Raw genomic sequence first — 18,402 nt, forward strand, 5'->3', positions numbered from 1 at the left:
ATTTTATGTAAACGTAATAAAAGAATCATTTTATGTAAACGAAATAAAAGAATCATTTTATGTAAACGTAATAAAAGAATCATTTTATGTAAACGAAATAAAAGAATTATTTTATGTAAACGAAATAAAAGAATCATTTTATGTAAACGTAATAAAAGAATCATTTTATGTAAACGTAATAAAAATCATTTTATGTAAACGTAATAAAAGAATCATTTTATGTAAACGTAATAAAAGAATCATTTTATGTAAACGTAATAAAAGAATCATTTTATGTAAACGTAATAAAATAATAATTTTATGTAAACGTAATAAAAGAATCATTTTATGTAAACGAAATAAAAAAATAATTTTATGTAAACGTAATAAAAAATCATTTTATGTAAACGTAATAAAAGAATCATTTTATGTAAACGAATAAAAAATAATCATTTTATGTAAACGAATCAAAAAGAATCATTTTATGTAAACGAATCAAAAAGAATCATTTTATGTAAACGAAATAAAAAAATCATTTTATGTAAACGAAATAAAAAAAATCATTTTATGTAAACGAAATAAAAAAATCATTTTATGTAAACGTAATAAAAAATCATTTTATGGAAACGTAATAAAAGAATCATTTCATGTAAACGAATCAAAAATAATCATTTTCTGTAAACGAATCAAAAAGAATAAGTTTATGTAAACGAAATAAAAAAATCATTTTATGTAAACGAAATAAAAGAATCATTTTATGTAAACGTAATAAAAGAATCATTTTATGTAAACGTAATAAAAATCATTTTATGTAAACGTAATAAAAGAATCATTTTATGTAAACGTAATAAAAGAATCATTTTATGTAAACGTAATAAAATAATAATTTTATGTTAACGAAATAAAAAAATCATTTTATGTAAACGTAATAAAAAATCATTTTATGTAAACGAATCAAAAAGAATAATTTTATGTAAACGAAATAAAAAAATCATTTTATGTAAACGAAATAAAAGAATCATTTTATGTAAACGTAATAAAAGAATCATTTTAACTAAACGTAATAAAAATCATTTTATGTAAACGTAATAAAAATCATTTTATGTAAACGTAATAAAAGAATCATTTTATGTAAACGTAATAAAAGAATCATTTTATGTAAACGTAATAAAAGAATCATTTTATGTAAACGTAAAAAAATAATAATTTTATGTAAACGTAATAAAAGAATCATTTTATGTAAACGAAATAAAAGAATCATTTTATGTAAACGTAATAAAAGAATCATTTTATGTAAACGAAATAAAAGAATTATTTTATGTAAACGAAATAAAAGAATCATTTTATGTAAACGTAATAAAAGAATCATTTTATGTAAACGTAATAAAAATCATTTTATGTAAACGTAATAAAAGAATCATTTTATGTAAACGTAATAAAAGAATCATTTTATGTAAACGTAATAAAAGAATCATTTTATGTAAACGTAATAAAATAATAATTTTATGTAAACGTAATAAAAGAATCATTTTATGTAAACGAAATAAAAAAATCATTTTATGTAAACGTAATAAAAGAATCATTTTATGTAAACGTAATAAAAGAATCATTTTATGTAAACGTAATAAAAATCATTTTATGTAAACGAAATAAAAGAATCATTTTATGTAAACGTAATAAAAGAATCATTTTATGTAAACGAAATAAAAGAATCATTTTATGTAAACGTAATAAAATAATAATTTTATGTAAACGAATCAAAAAGAATCATTATATGTAAACATAATAAAAGAATCATTTTATGTAAATGTAATAAAAGAATCATTTTATGTAAACGTAATAACCAATTATTTTATGTAAACGAAATAAGAGAATCATTTTATGTAAACGAAATAAAAGAATCATTTTATGTAAACCTAATAAAAAATCATTTTATGTAAACGTAATAAAATAATCATTTTATGTAAACGAAATAAAAGAATCATTTTATGTAAACGTAATAAAAAATCATTTTATGTAAACGAAATAAAAGAATCATTTTATGTAAACCTAATAAAAAATCATTTTATGTAAACGAAATAAAAGAATCATTTTATGTAAACGAAATAAAAAAATCATTTTATGTAAACGTAATAAAAGAATCATTAGATGTAAACGTAATAAAAGAATCATTTTATGTAAACGTAATAAAAGAATCATTTTATGTAAACGTAATAAAAGAATCATTTTATGTAAACGTAATAAAAAAATCATTTTATGTAAACGAAATGAAAGAATCATTTTATGTAAACGTAATAAAAGAATCATTTTATATAAACATAATAAAAGAATCATTTTATGTAAACGTAATAAAAGAATCATTTTATGTAAACGTAATAAAAAATCATTTTATGTAAACGAAATAAAAGAATCATTTTATGTAAACGTAATAAAATAATACTTTTATGTAAACGTAATAAAAGAATCATTTTATGTAAACGAAATAAAAGAATCATTTTATGTAAACGTAATAAAAGAATCATTTTATGTAAACGAAATAAAAGAATTATTTTATGTAAACGAAATAAAAGAATCATTTTATGTAAACGTAATAAAAGAATCATTTTATGTAAACGTAATAAAAATCATTTTATGTAAACGTAATAAAAGAATCATTTTATGTAAACGTAATAAAAGAATCATTTTATGTAAACGTAATAAAAGAATCATTTTATGTAAACGTAATAAAATAATAATTTTATGTAAACGTAATAAAAGAATCATTTTATGTAAACGAAATAAAAAAATCATTTTATGTAAACGTAATAAAAGAATCATTTTATGTAAACGTAATAAAAGAATCATTTTATGTAAACGTAATAAAAATCATTTTATGTAAACGAAATAAAAGAATCATTTTATGTAAACGTAATAAAAGAATCATTTTATGTAAACGAAATAAAAGAATCATTTTATGTAAACGTAATAAAATAATAATTTTATGTAAACGAATCAAAAAGAATCATTATATGTAAACATAATAAAAGAATCATTTTATGTAAATGTAATAAAAGAATCATTTTATGTAAACGTAATAAAAGAATCATTTTATGTAAACGTAATCAAAGAATCATTTTATGTAAACGAAATAAAAGAATCATTTTATGTAAACGTAATAAAAGAATCATTTTATGTAAACGTAATAAAAGAATCATTTTATGTAAACGTAATAAAAGAATCATTTTATGTAAACGAAATAAAAGAATCATTTTATGTAAACGTAATAAAAGAATCATTTTATGTAAACGTAATAAAAATCATTTTATGTAAACGAAATAAAAAAATCATTTTATGTAAACGTAATAAAAGAATCATTTTATGTAAACGTAATAAAAGAATCATTTTATGTAAACGAAATAAAAAAATAATTTTATGTAAACGAAATAAAAAAATTATTTTATGTAAACGAAATAAAAGAATCATTTTATGTAAACGTAATAAAAAAATCATTTTAAAAGAATAATTTTATGCAAACGAAATAAAAGAATCATTTTATGTAAACGTAATAAAAAAAATAATTTCATGTAAACGTAATAAAACAATCATTTTATGTAAACGAAATAAAAAAATCATTTTATGTAAACGAAATAAAAGAATCATTTTATGCAAACGAAATAAAAGAATCATTTTATGTAAACGTAATAAAAAAATCATTTTATGTAAACGTAATAAAAAAAATCATTTTATGCAAAAGAAATAAAAGAATCATTTTATGTAAACGTAATAAAAGAATCATTTTAGGTAAACGTAATAAAAGAATCATTTTATGTAAACGTAATAAAAGAATCATTTTATGTAAACGAAATAAAAGAATCATTTTATGTAAACCTAATAAAAAATCATTTTATGTAAACATAATAAAAGAATCATTTTATGTAAACGAAATAAAAGAATCATTTTATGTAAACGTAATAAAAGAATCATTAGATGTAAACGTAATAAAAGAATCATTTTATGTAAACATAATAAAAGAATCATTTTATGTAAACGAAATAAAAGAATCATTTTATGTAAACGTAATAAAAAAATCATTTTATGTAAACGAAATGAAAGAATCATTTTATGTAAACGTAATAAAAGAATCATTTTATGTAAACGTAATAAAAGAATCATTTTATGTAAACGTAATAAAACATCATTTTATGTAAACGAAATAAAAGAATCATTTTATGTAAACGTAATAAAAGAATCATTTTATGTAAACGTAATAAAAGAATCATTTTATGTAAACGTAATAAAAGAATCATTAGATGTAAACGTAATAAAAGAATCATTTTATGTAAACGTAATAACCAATTATTTTATGTAAACGAAATAAGAGAATCATTTTATGTAAACGAAATAAAAGAATCATTTTATGTAAACCTAATAAAAAATCATTTTATGTAAACGTAATAAAATAATCATTTTATGTAAACGAAATAAAAGAATCATTTTATGTAAACGTAATAAAAAATCATTTTATGTAAACGAAATAAAAGAATCATTTTATGTAAACCTAATAAAAAATCATTTTATGTAAACGAAATAAAAGAATCATTTTATGTAAACGAAATGAAAGAATCATTTTATGTAAACGTAATAAAAGAATCATTAGATGTAAACGTAATAAAAGAATCATTTTATGTAAACGTAATAAAAGAATCATTTTATGTAAACGTAATAAAAGAATCATTTTATGTAAACGTAATAAAAAAATCATTTTATGTAAACGAAATGAAAGAATCATTTTATGTAAACGTAATAAAAGAATCATTTTATATAAACATAATAAAAGAATCATTTTATGTAAACGTAATAAAAAATCATTTTATGTAAACGAAATAAAAGAATCATTTTATGTAAACGTAATAAAATAATACTTTTATGTAAACGTAATAAAAGAATCATTTTATGTAAACGTAATAAAAGAATCATTTTATGTAAACGTAATAAAAGAATCATTTTATGTAAACGTAATAACAAATTATTTTATGTAAACGAAATAAGAGAATCATTTTATGTAAACGAAATAAAAGAATCATTTTATGTAAACGTAATAAAAGAATCATTTTATGTAAACGAAATAAAAAATCATTTTATGTAAACGAAATAAAAAAATCATTTTATGTAAACGTAAAAAAAATCATTTTATGTAAACGAAATAAAAAATCATTTTATGTAAACGAAATAAAAAATCATTTTATGTAAACGTAATAAAAAATTATTTTATGTAAACGAAATAAAAGAATCATTTTATGTAAACGTAATAAAAAAATCATTTTATGTAAACGTAATAAAAAAATCATTTTAAAAGAATAATTTTATGCAAACGAAATAAAAGAATCATTTATGTAAACGTAATAAAAAAAATCATTTTATGTAAACGGAATAAAAACATCATTTTATGTAAACGAAATAAAAGAATCATTTTATGAAAACGAAATAAAAGAATCATTTTATGTAAACGTAATAAAAAAAATCATTTTATGCAAACGAAATAAAAGAATCATTTTATGCAAACGAAATAAAAGAATCATTTTATGTAAACGTAATAAAAAAATCATTTTATGTAAACGTAATAAAAATCATTTTATGCAAACGTAATAAAAGAATCATTTTAAAAGAATAATTTTATGCAAACGAAATAAAAGAATCATTTTATGTAAACGTAGTAAAAAAAACATTATTGCATTACTCCAAAACCTTAAACATTTTTTGGTTTGTTTTACTGTACAAATAAATGTTCTCAAAGGCATGATAAGTTACTTTTCTACCTAACTAGATATATTTTTAGTGTTTATATTTAATGTAACATGTTTATGCAGCTTGAAAAACATGCTTTGGAAAATTTAAAATGGCGGCCGACTCTCTCTTTGACACGATAAGTTTGAGAAAAAGAGTAACAATACAAACTAGACAAAATACTGTTAGAAACTCGCTCAATATATATAATACCGTCACATAGGCTGACATATATTCGGTTGGTTTTTAACAGTATTTTGTCTGATTTTTATTTATAACTCATTTTCCCAAACTCACCGTGTCAAAGAGCAAGTTGGCCGCAATTATAAATTTTCTCATACATCGGTAAAACACTGTATGTTTTTCGAGCTGAATAAACATGTTACATTAAATATAAACACTAAAAACATATCCAGTTAGATAGAAAAGAAACGTATCTTGTCTTTGATAACATTTATTTGTTCTATATTTGTTTTGTGACAACTTTTTTGAATCTATGTGTAGAGTAATACAAACCCAAAGAATCCTTATTCCATTATTCAAAACCTAAAACATTGAATAAAATATCAAAATTCAAACGGAATTCTCTAGCGACATAATAAGTAAATTACGACAGAAAATACACACACACACACACAGATATATATATATATATATATATATATATATATATATATATATATATATATATATATATATATTAGGTACGTGAAAGAAAAATTCAAAGTTAACATATCTCAAAATGGAACAGCTCAGCAGAAAGAGTATGCAGAGACCATTCTAATGATACTTGAACCACCTCTGTAGGACAAATAATAAGAAAGTTACAGCAATTCTAAAGCTGAAATTTTAGGCTAATTTTTGACAATAGAATCAATGGATTTCCTTAACAAAGTTGTGACCGATATCAAGATTTTTCACAGTTATTTTGTCATAACTTTCTTATTTCTTGTCCGATTTCAAAAAGACAAATATCACTGGAGAGCTTATTGAATGGAGAACAAGAAAAATATATTTTGAAAGTTTATTAATGAATTATTTACAAGATTAAGAGGTAAAGGGGGATGCTGGGGCGGAAGATGTAGTCAATTACTAAGGCAATATTACATCCCCGCATATGAAGTCTGCTGCTAATTCTGATTTTTTTTATGTCAAAATAAACTGCAGAAGCACCGTTTTTTTTTTATTTCTCATCATACAAACACCAATAAATATAATTTTTTTTTTTTACATTTCTCATGAACTTTTAGCATATAAATTAAAATTTCGGGTTTGTATTACTACTGTACACATAGATTCGAAAAAGTTGCCAAAAAAACAAATATATAACAAATAAATGTTATCAAAGGCAAGATAAGTTACTTTTCTACCTAACTGGATATATTTTTCGTGTTTTTATTCAGCTCGAATACAGTGTTTATCGATGTATTGGAAAATTCAAAATGGCGCCCGACACTCTCTTTAACACGGTAAGTTCAAGAAAAGATGTTATAAATAACAACTTTTTCGAATGTGTACAGTAATACAAACCCAAAATTTCTTTTAAATTATTAAAACTTTTAGAATTTAAAGTTTGCAAAATGTGCATAATAAAAAATATATTCATGAAAGTTTTATTTTTAAATTTTAAAAATAACTCTTGTATTTTTTTTAATTGTAAATTTGTTTATTAGTTTATTATAGAAAAAAAAGCAAAGCAACAAAATGGAAGAAAATAAAAAGCAGCTCGATAAAATGATAAAATATTTTGCCGGGGAGAAATGTTTTGGTTTAAAGAAAGTAAAATAATTTAAATCCTAAAAGTTCATTATGCTGAAATAAATTTTAATAATTTAAAATAATTTTTTTAGCCAGCCGTAGTTTAGCGTCATTGCAGTTGTTGGAAAATATTTGTAAACAAAGTGCGTAGGTTAACGATATGGCGTTAGTGAAATTTTGAAAATTTTCGTAACGGCTTCACATTTTAGGTAAACTCAAAACCAATGAAGGTAAAGTCATATAGGCTTCATATTTCGCACAAATAAGGTTTAATATCTATATTAACGAATATATATAGTTTCAAACTATTACAACTTACCTTCAGGTCTAATAATGATGATTTAAATGACACAAAATTTCACTTCAAAATTTTTTACACTTCTACTGAACGTATGGAAATAGTTCAAATACCAGCATGTAGCGAAACATGTGTGCAGTATCCCTGCGGTGTAGTTAACCCCCCGGATATAGGTGATAGGGGCAAATTTATGACACATACCTCAGTGCACAGAATTACGGCTTACTCAAGTTATCAATGCCCCTTAACCCTCGCAAAAGCCTTGGCATTTTCACATACCTAAATATATATATATATATATATATATATATATATATATATATATATATATATATATATATATATATATATATATATATATTGCAATAAAAAAACAAAATATTTCAAGATTTAAGATTATTTTAAAGTTGTTGAATAATATTTTTGTAAAGTGAAAAAAAATAAAAAAATAAAAAAAATAAAAAACTTACCTTCCATTCCAGGAATTTAATACGAAAAAAAAAATCGTTTTTCTTTTGTGTCCAACGCAGAAAATTTGTTTGTTTGTCAGGATTTCTTAATATAATCTTTAGTAAATTGATACAAATTTTGTTTTGTGTGTCCAATTCATTAAGCAATTAAATATATGAAAATATAAAAGAATCAAATTGAAAGATAAAAAACACGGTTTAAACGTGAAATTATTAAAAGAAGAAAAAATCAACTGCTTCAGAACAAAGAACTTATGTTCATCGTAAAACGGTGTAATCATTATTTTGTTCCTCGTGTAAAAGATTGAACATTTCATTATTAGTTGGATTAGTCGAACTACTGTTTACATCCAAGATGAGAACAGTAATCCAAATAATCCAAACATAAAAAAATGCAAAACTGAATATTTCACATAAACATTTCAAAAATGAAGGAATTTAACAAATAACGAAGTCAATCAAATAACAAAAATAGATTTGAACCAACAAAAAACAAAACAATAATCACATGATTACATTATGAAAATTGCGAATTAGTTTTATCAGATTCGATTCCGTTAACTTTACGATGACCTTAACTTATAATTCCAGACTTAAACCTGATGTTTTACATGCAATCAGCATCAAACGGCTAACGATGGAAGTGTAGTACCTGTTTGTAGTTTGTTTGTGCATTTCAGCCATCTGTTGCGTTATAACCATTCTGACTTTACTTGTCATGTTTTGTGCCCTCCCATGTATTACCCCCTCCTTTGATCGAGAAGTAACGCAATGTTGTAAAATGTTCCGACTCGCAGATGTGAATATGAGAAAAATATATAACAGAACACAAACCGATCACCGCATCCGAAAAATATGGAGGGGGGCACGGGGCATTTCACAAAACGAGAGTTAAACGTGAACTCCTTAGATGTTTCCACATCTGGTTATAAAAGAGATGAGTATTGGCTGAAGAGACCTTGATACGGTTATCTAAAACGGTCCCTAATTAACAGGTTTTAAACGGTACTGCTGAATTATCTCATCTAAACTTTCTAAACAAACACACACACACACACACAATGGTGCTGAAAACGAATATCACATTTAAATTTGGGGCAGATAAGTAGTTTTTTATGAAGAAATTACTTTTTTAAAAAGTGGGGGATCACTTTCTTATATAAATTTAACGTAAAAAAAGCACACACATACACACTATATATATATATATATATATATATATATATATATATGTGTGTGTGTGTGTGTGTGTGTGTGTGTGTGTGTGTGTGTGGTAAATATCCAGATACGCTACAACATAACACCGACCACTCTAATTTGTTTTTTGCTAGGTAATTGAGGTCGCTAACAACAAATCTGATAGTCAAACTTGGGGCAAATTTACCGTTTGCATGGTATTAACCCCTGAACCCACGAACAACTTTCCACCATTTTGCAGCTTCCGTTTACGCTACGCGCGAGCGGGCGCTGTAGCATAAATGACGATTGTTGAATTTGCATTCATGGAGCAAACTGCCTTTTCACATGGTGTATAAATAATTTGTGGAACATTTAAACTTATGCAAAAAAGAAGAAAAGCACTCCAAGTGTGTGTGTGGGGGGGGTTAATGTCGGAAAGACTTTTTTGTTCAGAACAGAATTAATTTTTTTTTTCTTTCATTGGCGGACAATTTAAAATTCGGAGTTAAAATGAAAATAAAAAAAAAATACATTACAAAGAATTACATTACAAAAAAATACAGTACATTTTGGAGGAACTTTATTTTTGTCTTACGTAGTTTTTAATGCGGTTTACAAAAACATTAGCACCAAACGTTTTTATGTTTTCGTTCTTTTTTTTCTTTTTCTTTTTTGCATGCGCTCCAACATGTTTCATTGCTGGTAAAGTTTATGTAAAAAATGATGTGTTAACGTGTTTCATTGCTGGTAAAGTTTATGTAAAAAATGATGTGTTAATATGTTTCATTGCTGGTAAAGTTTATGTAAAAAATGATGTGTTAACGTGTTTCATTGCTGGTAAAGTTTATGTAAAAAATGATGTGTTAATATGTTTCATTGCTGGTAAAGTTTATGTAAAAAATGATGTGTTAACATGTTTCATTGCTGGTAAAGTTTATGTAAAAAATGATGTGTTAACATGTTTCATTGCTGGTAAAGTTTATGTAAAAAATGATGTGTTAACATGTTTCATTGCTGGTAAAGTTTATGTAAAAAATCATGTGTTAACATGTTTCATTGCTGGTAAAGTTTATGTAAAAAATGATGTGTTAACATGTTTCATTGCTGGTAAAGTTTATGTAAAAAATGATGTGTTAACATGTTTCATCGCTGGTAAAGTTTATGTAAAAATCATGTGTTAACATGTTTCATTGCTGGTAAAGTTTATGTAAAAAATGATGTGTTAATATGTTTCATTGCTGGTAAAGTTTATGTAAAAAATGATGTGTTAATATGTTTCATTGCTGGTAAAGCTTATGTAAAAAATGATGTGTTAACGTGTTTCATTGCTGGTAAAGTTTATGTAAAAAATCATGTGTTAACATGTTTCATTGCTGGTAAAGTTTATGTAAAAAATGATGTGTTAACATGTTTCATTGCTGGTAAAGTTTATGTAAAAAATGATGTGTTTACATGTTTCATTGCTGGTAAAGTTTATGTAAAAAATCATGTGTTTACATGTTTCATTGCTGGTAAAGTATATGTAAAAAATGATGTGTTAACGTGTTTCATTGCTGGTAAAGTTTATGTAAAAAATCATGTGTTAACATGTTTCATTGCTGGTAAAGTTTATGTAAAAAATCATGTGTTAACATGTTTCATTGCTGGTAAAGTTTATGTAAAAATCATGTGTTACCATGTTTCATTGCTGGTAGATTTTATGTAAAAATCATGTGTTAACATGTTTCATTGCTGGTAAAGTTTATGTAAAAATCATGTGTTAACATGTTTCATTGCTGGTAAAGTTTATGTAAAAATCATGTGTTAACATGTTTCATTGCTGGTAAAGTTTATGTAAAAATCATGTGTTAACATGTTTCATTGCTGGTAAAGTTTATGTAAAAAATCATGTGTTAACATGTTTCATTGCTGGTAAAGTTTATGTAAAAAATGATGTGTTAACATGTTTCATTGCTGGTAAAGTTTATGTAAAAAATGATGTGTTAACGTGTTTCATTGCTGGTAAAGTTTATGTAAAAAATGATGTGTTAACATGTTTCATAGCTGGTAAAGTTTATGTAAAAAATGATGTGTTAACATGTTTCATTGCTGGTAAATTTTAAGTAAAAATCATGTGTTAACATGATTTTTACTTAAAATTGATGGTAAAGTTTATGTAAAAAATCATGTGTTAACATGTTTTATTGCTGGTAAAGTTTATGTAAAAAATCATGTGTTAACATTTTTCATTGCTGGTAAAGTTTATGTAAAAATCATGTGTTAACATGTTTCATTGCTAGTAAAGTTTATGTAAAAATCATGTGTTAACATTTTTCATTGCTGGTAAAGTTTATGTAAAAATCATGTGTTAACATTTTTCATTGCTGGTAAAGTTTATGTAAAAAATCATGTGTTAACATGTTTCATTGCTGGTAAAGTTTATGTAAAAAATGATGTGTTAACGTGTTTCATTGCTGGTAAAGTTTATGTAAAAAATGATGTGTTAACATGTTTCATAGCTGGTAAAGTTTATGTAAAAAATGATGTGTTAACATGTTTCATTGCTTGTAAATTTTAAGTAAAAATCATGTGTTAACATGATTTTTACTTAAAATTGATGGTAAAGTTTATGTAAAAAATCATGTGTTAACATGTTTTATTGCTGGTAAAGTTTATGTAAAAAATCATGTGTTAACATTTTTCATTGCTGGTAAAGTTTATGTAAAAAATAATGTGTTAACATGTTTCATTGCTGGTAAAGTTTATGTAAAAATCATGTGTAACATGTTTCATTGCTAGTAAAGTTTATGTAAAAAATCATGTGTTGACATTTTTCATTGCTAGTAAAGTTTATGTAAAAATCATGTGTTAACATGTTTTATTGCTGGTAAAGTTTATGTAAAAAATAATGTGTTAACATGTTTCATTGCTGGTAAAGTTTATGTAAAAAATAATGTGTTAACATGTTTTATTGCTGGTAAAGTTTATGTAAAAATCATGTGTTAACATGTTTTATTGCTGGTAAAGTTTATGTAAAAATCATGTGTTAACATGTTTCATTGCTGGTAAAGTTTATGTAAAAAATAATGTGTTAACATGTTTCATTGCTAGTAAAGTTTATGTAAAAAATCATGTGTTAACATTTTTCATTGCTAGTAAAGTTTATGTAAAAATCATGTGTTAACATGTTTTATTGCTGGTAAAGTTTATGTAAAAATCATGTGTTAACATGCTTCATTGCTGGTAAAGTTTATGTAAAAATCATGTGTTAACATGTTTCATTGCTGGTAAAGTTTATGTAAAAATCATGTGTTAACACGTTTCATTGCTGGTAAAGTTTATGTAAAAAATCATGTGTTAACACGTTTCATTGCTGGTAAAGTTTATGTAAAAATCATGTGTTAACATGTTTCATTGCTGGTAAAGTTTATGTAAAAATCATGTGTTAACATGTTTCATTGCTGGTAAAGTTTATGTAAAAATAATGTGTTTACATGTTTCATTGCTGGTAAAGTTTATGTAAAAAATCATGTGTTAACGTGTTTCATTGCCGGTAAAGTTTATGTAAAAAATCATGTGTTAACATGTTTCATTGCTGGTAAATTTTATCTAAAAATCATGTGTTAGCATGTTTGATTGCTGGTAAAGTTTATGTAAAAATCATGTGTTAATGTTTCATTGCTGGTAAAGTTTATATAAAAAATGATGCGTTAACATGTTTCATTGATGGTAAAGCTTATGTAAAAAATGATGTGTTAACATGTTTCATTGCTGGTAAAATTTATGTAAAACATGATGTGTTAACGTGTTTCATTGCTGGTAAATTTTATGTAAAAAATCATGTGTTAACATGTTTCATTGCTGGTAAAGTTTATGTAAAAAATCATGTGTTAACATGTTTCATTGCTGGTAAAGTTTATGTAAAAAATCATGTGTTAACATGTTTCATTGATGGTAAAGTTTATGTAAAAATCATGTGTTAACACGTTTCATTGCTGGTAAAGTTTATGTAAAAAATGATGTGTTAACATGTTTCATTGCTGGTAAAGTTTATGTAAAAAATCATGTGTTTACGTGTTTCATTGCTGGTAAGGTTTATACTTTTACTTGGCTTTTTAACTTAAACTTTATTGCTCAATATGAAGCATATTCTGCTGTGGCTGACAAATCTTGCAGTTCGTTGGAAGCATTCGATACGATCAAAATCTAAAACAATTGATTATTCAAAGAGTCGTACAAGCAAGAAAACTGAGAAATCCTGCTTGGAAAACTATCAACTCAAAAAACTGACGCGGCGTTTAACGTGTATTTAAGACAGTGATATCACATCGAACATCTGCTTCGTGAAAGCAGGCGGCAATTCGAGTGTAAACTAGAAGGAATCCTAAAAGATTTTCCGAGTGTAAATTCGCACAGATATAAAGAAACAATCGGTTGTTGATAATCTTGTAAAGCAACAATCGGTTGTTGATAATCTTGCAAAGCAACAATCGGTTTTTGATAATCTTGTAAAGCAACAATCGGTTGTTGATAATCTTTTAAAGCAACAATCGGTTGTTGATAATCTTTTAAAGCAACAATTGATTGTTGATAATCTTGTTAAGCAACAATTGATTGTTGATAATCTTTTAAAGCAACAATTAGTTGTTGATAATCTTTTAAAGCAACAATTGATTGTTGATAATCTTGTTAAGCAACAATTGATTGTTGATAATCTTTTAAAGCAAACAATTGATTGTTGATAATCTTTTAAAGCAACAATTAGTTGTTGATAATCTTGTAAAGCAACAATCAGTTGTTGATATTCTTGTAAAGCAACAATTGGTTTATAATCTTGTAAAGCAAGAATTAGTTGTTGATAATCTCGTAAAGCAACAATCCGTTGTTGATAATCTTGTAAAGCACCAATTGGTTGTTGATATTCTTGTAAAGCAACAATTGGTTGTTGATATTCTTGTAAAGCAACAATTGGTTGTTGAAAACCTTGTGAAGCAACAATAAGTTGTTGATAACCTTGTAGAGCAACAATTGGTTGTTGATAATCTTGTAAAGCAACAATTGGTTGTTGATAATCTTCAAAGCAACAATTGGTTGTTGATAATCTTGTAAAGCAACAATTGGTTGTTGATAATCTTCAAAGCAACAATTGGTTGTTGATAATCTTCCAAGCAACAATTGGTTTTTGATAATCTTGTAAAGCAACAATCGTTTGTTGATAATCTTCCAAGCAACAATTGGTTGTTGATAATCTTCCAAGCAACAATAGGTTGTTGATAATCTTGTAAAGCAACAATCGGTTGTTGATAATCTTCCAAGCAACAATTGGTTGTTGATAATCTTCCAAGCAACAATTGGTTGTTGATAATCTTGTAAAGCAACAATTGGTTGTTGATAATCTTCAAAGCAACAATTGGTTGTTGATAATCTTCCAAGCAACAATTGGTTTTTGATAATCTTGTAAAGCAACAATCGGTTGTTGATAATCTTCCAAGCAACAATTGGTTGTTGATAATTTTGTAAAGCAACAATTGGTTGTTGATAATTTTGTAAAGCAACAATCGGTTGTTGATAATCTTCAAAGCAACAATCGGTTGTTGATAATCTTGTAAAGCAACAATCAGTTGTTGATATTCTTGTAAAGCAACAATTGGTTGTTCATAATCTTGTAAAGCAAGAATTAGTTGTTGATAATCTCGTAAAGCAACAATCGGTTGTTGATTATCTTGTAAAGCACCAATTAGTTGTTGATATTCTTGTAAAGCAACAATTGGTTGTTGAAAACCTTGTGAAGCAACAATAAGTTGTTGATAACCTTGTAGAGCAACAATTGGTTTTTGATAATCTTGTAAAGCAACAATTGGTTGTTGATAATCTTCAAAGCAACAATTGGTTGTTGATAATCTTCCAAGCAACACTTGGTTGTTGATAATCTTGTAAAGCAACAATTGATTGTTGATAATTTTGTAAAGCAACAATCGGTTGTTGATAATCTTCAAAGCAACAATCGGTTGTTGATAATCTTGTAAAGCAACAATCAGTTGTTGATATTCTTGTAAAGCAACAATTGGTTTATAATCTTGTAAAGCAAGAATTAGTTGTTGATAATCTCGTAAAGCAACAATCGGTTGTTGATTATCTTGTAAAGCACCAATTGGTTGTTGATATTCTTGTAAAGCAACAATTGGTTGTTGAAAACCTTGTGAAGCAACAATAAGTTGTTGATAACCTTGTAGAGCAACAATTGGTTTTTGATAATCTTGTAAAGCAACAATTGGTTGTTGATAATCTTCAAAGCAACAATTGGTTGTTGATAATCTTCCAAGCAACAATTGGTTGTTGATAATCTTGTAAAGCAACAATTGGTTGTTGATAATTTTGTAAAGCAACAATCGGTTGTTGATAATCTTCAAAGCAACAATCGGTTGTTGATAATCTTGTAAAGCAACAATTGGTTGTTCATAATCTTGTAAAGCAACAATTGGTTGTTCATAATCTTGTAAAGCAACAATTGGATGTTGACAATCTTGTAAAGCAACAATTGGTTGTTGATAGTCTTGTAAAGCAACAATTGGTTGTTGATAATCTTGTAAAGCAACAATCGGTTGTTGATAATCTTTAATCCTTTATTTTGGCTGTTGATGTAGAACCACTTTCTCCTGCTTGTTCTTTTTAATCTACAATCACCAAATGTATTTACTAGAACAAAAATACACACACACGCCACAAGAATATGGCTTTTCCCTTTTTTTTAAATTTTACTGTTGTTAGTTTGAAGAGATCAAGGGGCTCCTTTCCAAGAGCTAACACTTGATTCTATTAAATTTATATCCGAGGGATATTTTAAGTATAGACACTGTTCCCTTTATGGCTGCTATCTGTATTTTCTTAAAGCTTGGTCTTCCAGGGATTGCTTCTAAGTATTTTTGAAGGTTCTTTTTTATTAGGCCAGTTGCTCCCATCACAACCGGTATGATGTTTATTTCTTTCAGAGACCATGTCGTTTTTAGATTTTTTTAGGTGCTGATATTTCGTTATCTTTTCCCGTTCAGCTCTACTAAGGTCAAACTCATTTGGAACTGTGGCATCGATAATGAGTGCAGTGCTTTCGGGCTTGTTCCATATTACTATATCTGGCTTGATGGCCTTGTCTTTTATGTATCTGCTCTCCTCTATGTCTTTGTCATAGAACACAGTCACTTTTCCGTTTGATGTTATCGGTGGTGGTTCATGTTTCCATATGTTCGACGACCTGCCTAGTTGCATCTCTCCACAGATCTTCCAGTGTAACTATCTACATACTTTGTTGTGGCAGGCACTGTAATGACCATCGGCTAGAAGGATCTTGCATCCAGACATTAGGTGGCTTGGGCTTTAATCAGCTGAGTGACAGAATCTGCATTGGTCGTTTTTTGTACACCAGCCATTTTCTTAAATCCATTTGTGAGTAAGTCTTGGTCTTGTACAGTTATAATCATTCGTTCTTCATCAAAAGGAAATTTGTCACTTTTAAGCCATTGTAGTGAAGCCTCCTTGTCAATGAAGTTCTGGTTCAGTTCTTCTATGAAACTGTCTGCTCTCTTATGCTGTTGCCATCCTTCAAGTCTTGTTTTCCGTTCCCTTTTTGTATACTCCTTTCTCCTCTTTCTGGCGATTAGAGTTGCTGGGTTGTTATATTCTTCTATCGTGTTATACAGTGAATTTTCACCAAGCTTTGTAGTTGACGTCTGCAGACATTTGGTGTGATGTTTATTCACCATTTTTTATTTTGGGGTCAGAAGAACATTTGATATGTTGGCCTATGCTTACCATTGAAGCTCGCTATGCGTGGCTTATTTCAGTGAGGCCTAAACCACCTCTCCGTTGTAAGTACAGCACTGAAGTTTGTAAATGACTTTATGAAGGGCCAGCATTTTCCGAATTTTTACGTCACGGTTATTGATGCAGTTCTATGGCCAACTGATTATGCCAAATCCATAAGAGACAAAGGGTAATGCCAATTGATTATGGCAGTAATTTTGTTTTTTGGTGATTGTTCTGATAAGAGGATTGTTATAAGTCGCTTGAAGTATTCTCCCTTTTTATCTCATCATTAAGATGTACGCAGGCTGTCTTTCTTCCTTTCTTTATGGTGCAGTTATTTAGCGCATTTGGCGAATCCGAACTCCATGCAATAATTTTTACAATGTCTAAGTTGTTTCTCGGATTCTGCAGTTTCAAATCGTCTATAAAGAGTAAATGATTCTAGGACTAGAATTTTACTGATATGGTGGCGTGTCATGCTTAGTGTTATTACTTGTGGCAACATACCTAGGAGAAGGTTCATCATTATTTTGACCCAGTGCCTAGGCATGCTGAGGGGATCTTTTTATCCTGCCAGATTGTTGATTTAGTTTTATTTTTCATTTTCATTTAAATTGGAATACTTGATCAGGGGTTATTTTAAATTGAAAATTAAAGTATCCTCATACCAGAGTTCCTCGGAAACACAACTCGAGGTTGGTGTCTAGTAGGCATTCAATTCTCCCCTTTTTTTTCGTTTTTTTCTTCTTTTACTTCAGTAAGTTTTAAGAAACCAATCGGCTCCCTCTTGGAGCTAAAATTGGTTCTGTTATGATTTAAATTTATATCCGAGGGCTATTTTAAGAATAGATGCTGTTCCCTTTATGGCTGCTAGTGTGAGTTCTCATATGTTGATTTTCGAGAACAAGAATATTCACACATTTAACAAGAATATGTGGTTTCCTCATATGTGTCGCTAATGTTGATTTGTGAGAAAAAGAATATCCACACACTTCACAAAAATGTATGGAAAAAGTATCCTCATGCTAGGTTGTTCTGACAAACCCTTGTACAAAATAGACTCGAGGACACTGTCTAGTAGGCATTGACGTTCTCAGTGTGACTTCTCATATTTCTGACTAATGCTGGTTTTTGAGAAAAAGAATATCCACACACTTCACAAGAATGTGGCTTTTT

The 18,402-nt window shown here is 26.5% G+C and overlaps 1 long non-coding RNA gene across 1 annotated transcript in view; it reads right to left on the bottom strand.

Moving 5' to 3' along the window:
• LOC145249070 (uncharacterized) overlaps nt 1-8,518 on the bottom strand; it is a 33,225-nt gene extending 24,707 nt beyond the window's left edge. The window contains exon 1 of the long non-coding RNA XR_013863467.1: nt 8,269-8,518. This is a non-coding gene — a long non-coding RNA (uncharacterized LOC145249070). The remainder of the gene's footprint in view (nt 1-8,268) is intronic.
• Between the last annotated feature and the right edge of the window lie 9,884 nt (nt 8,519-18,402).

The sequence above is a fragment of the Euprymna scolopes genome, chromosome 27, assembly GCF_053919585.1.
Source record: "Euprymna scolopes isolate OS-2025 chromosome 27, ASM5391958v1, whole genome shotgun sequence".
Lineage (NCBI taxonomy): Eukaryota > Metazoa > Mollusca > Cephalopoda > Sepiida > Sepiolidae > Euprymna > Euprymna scolopes.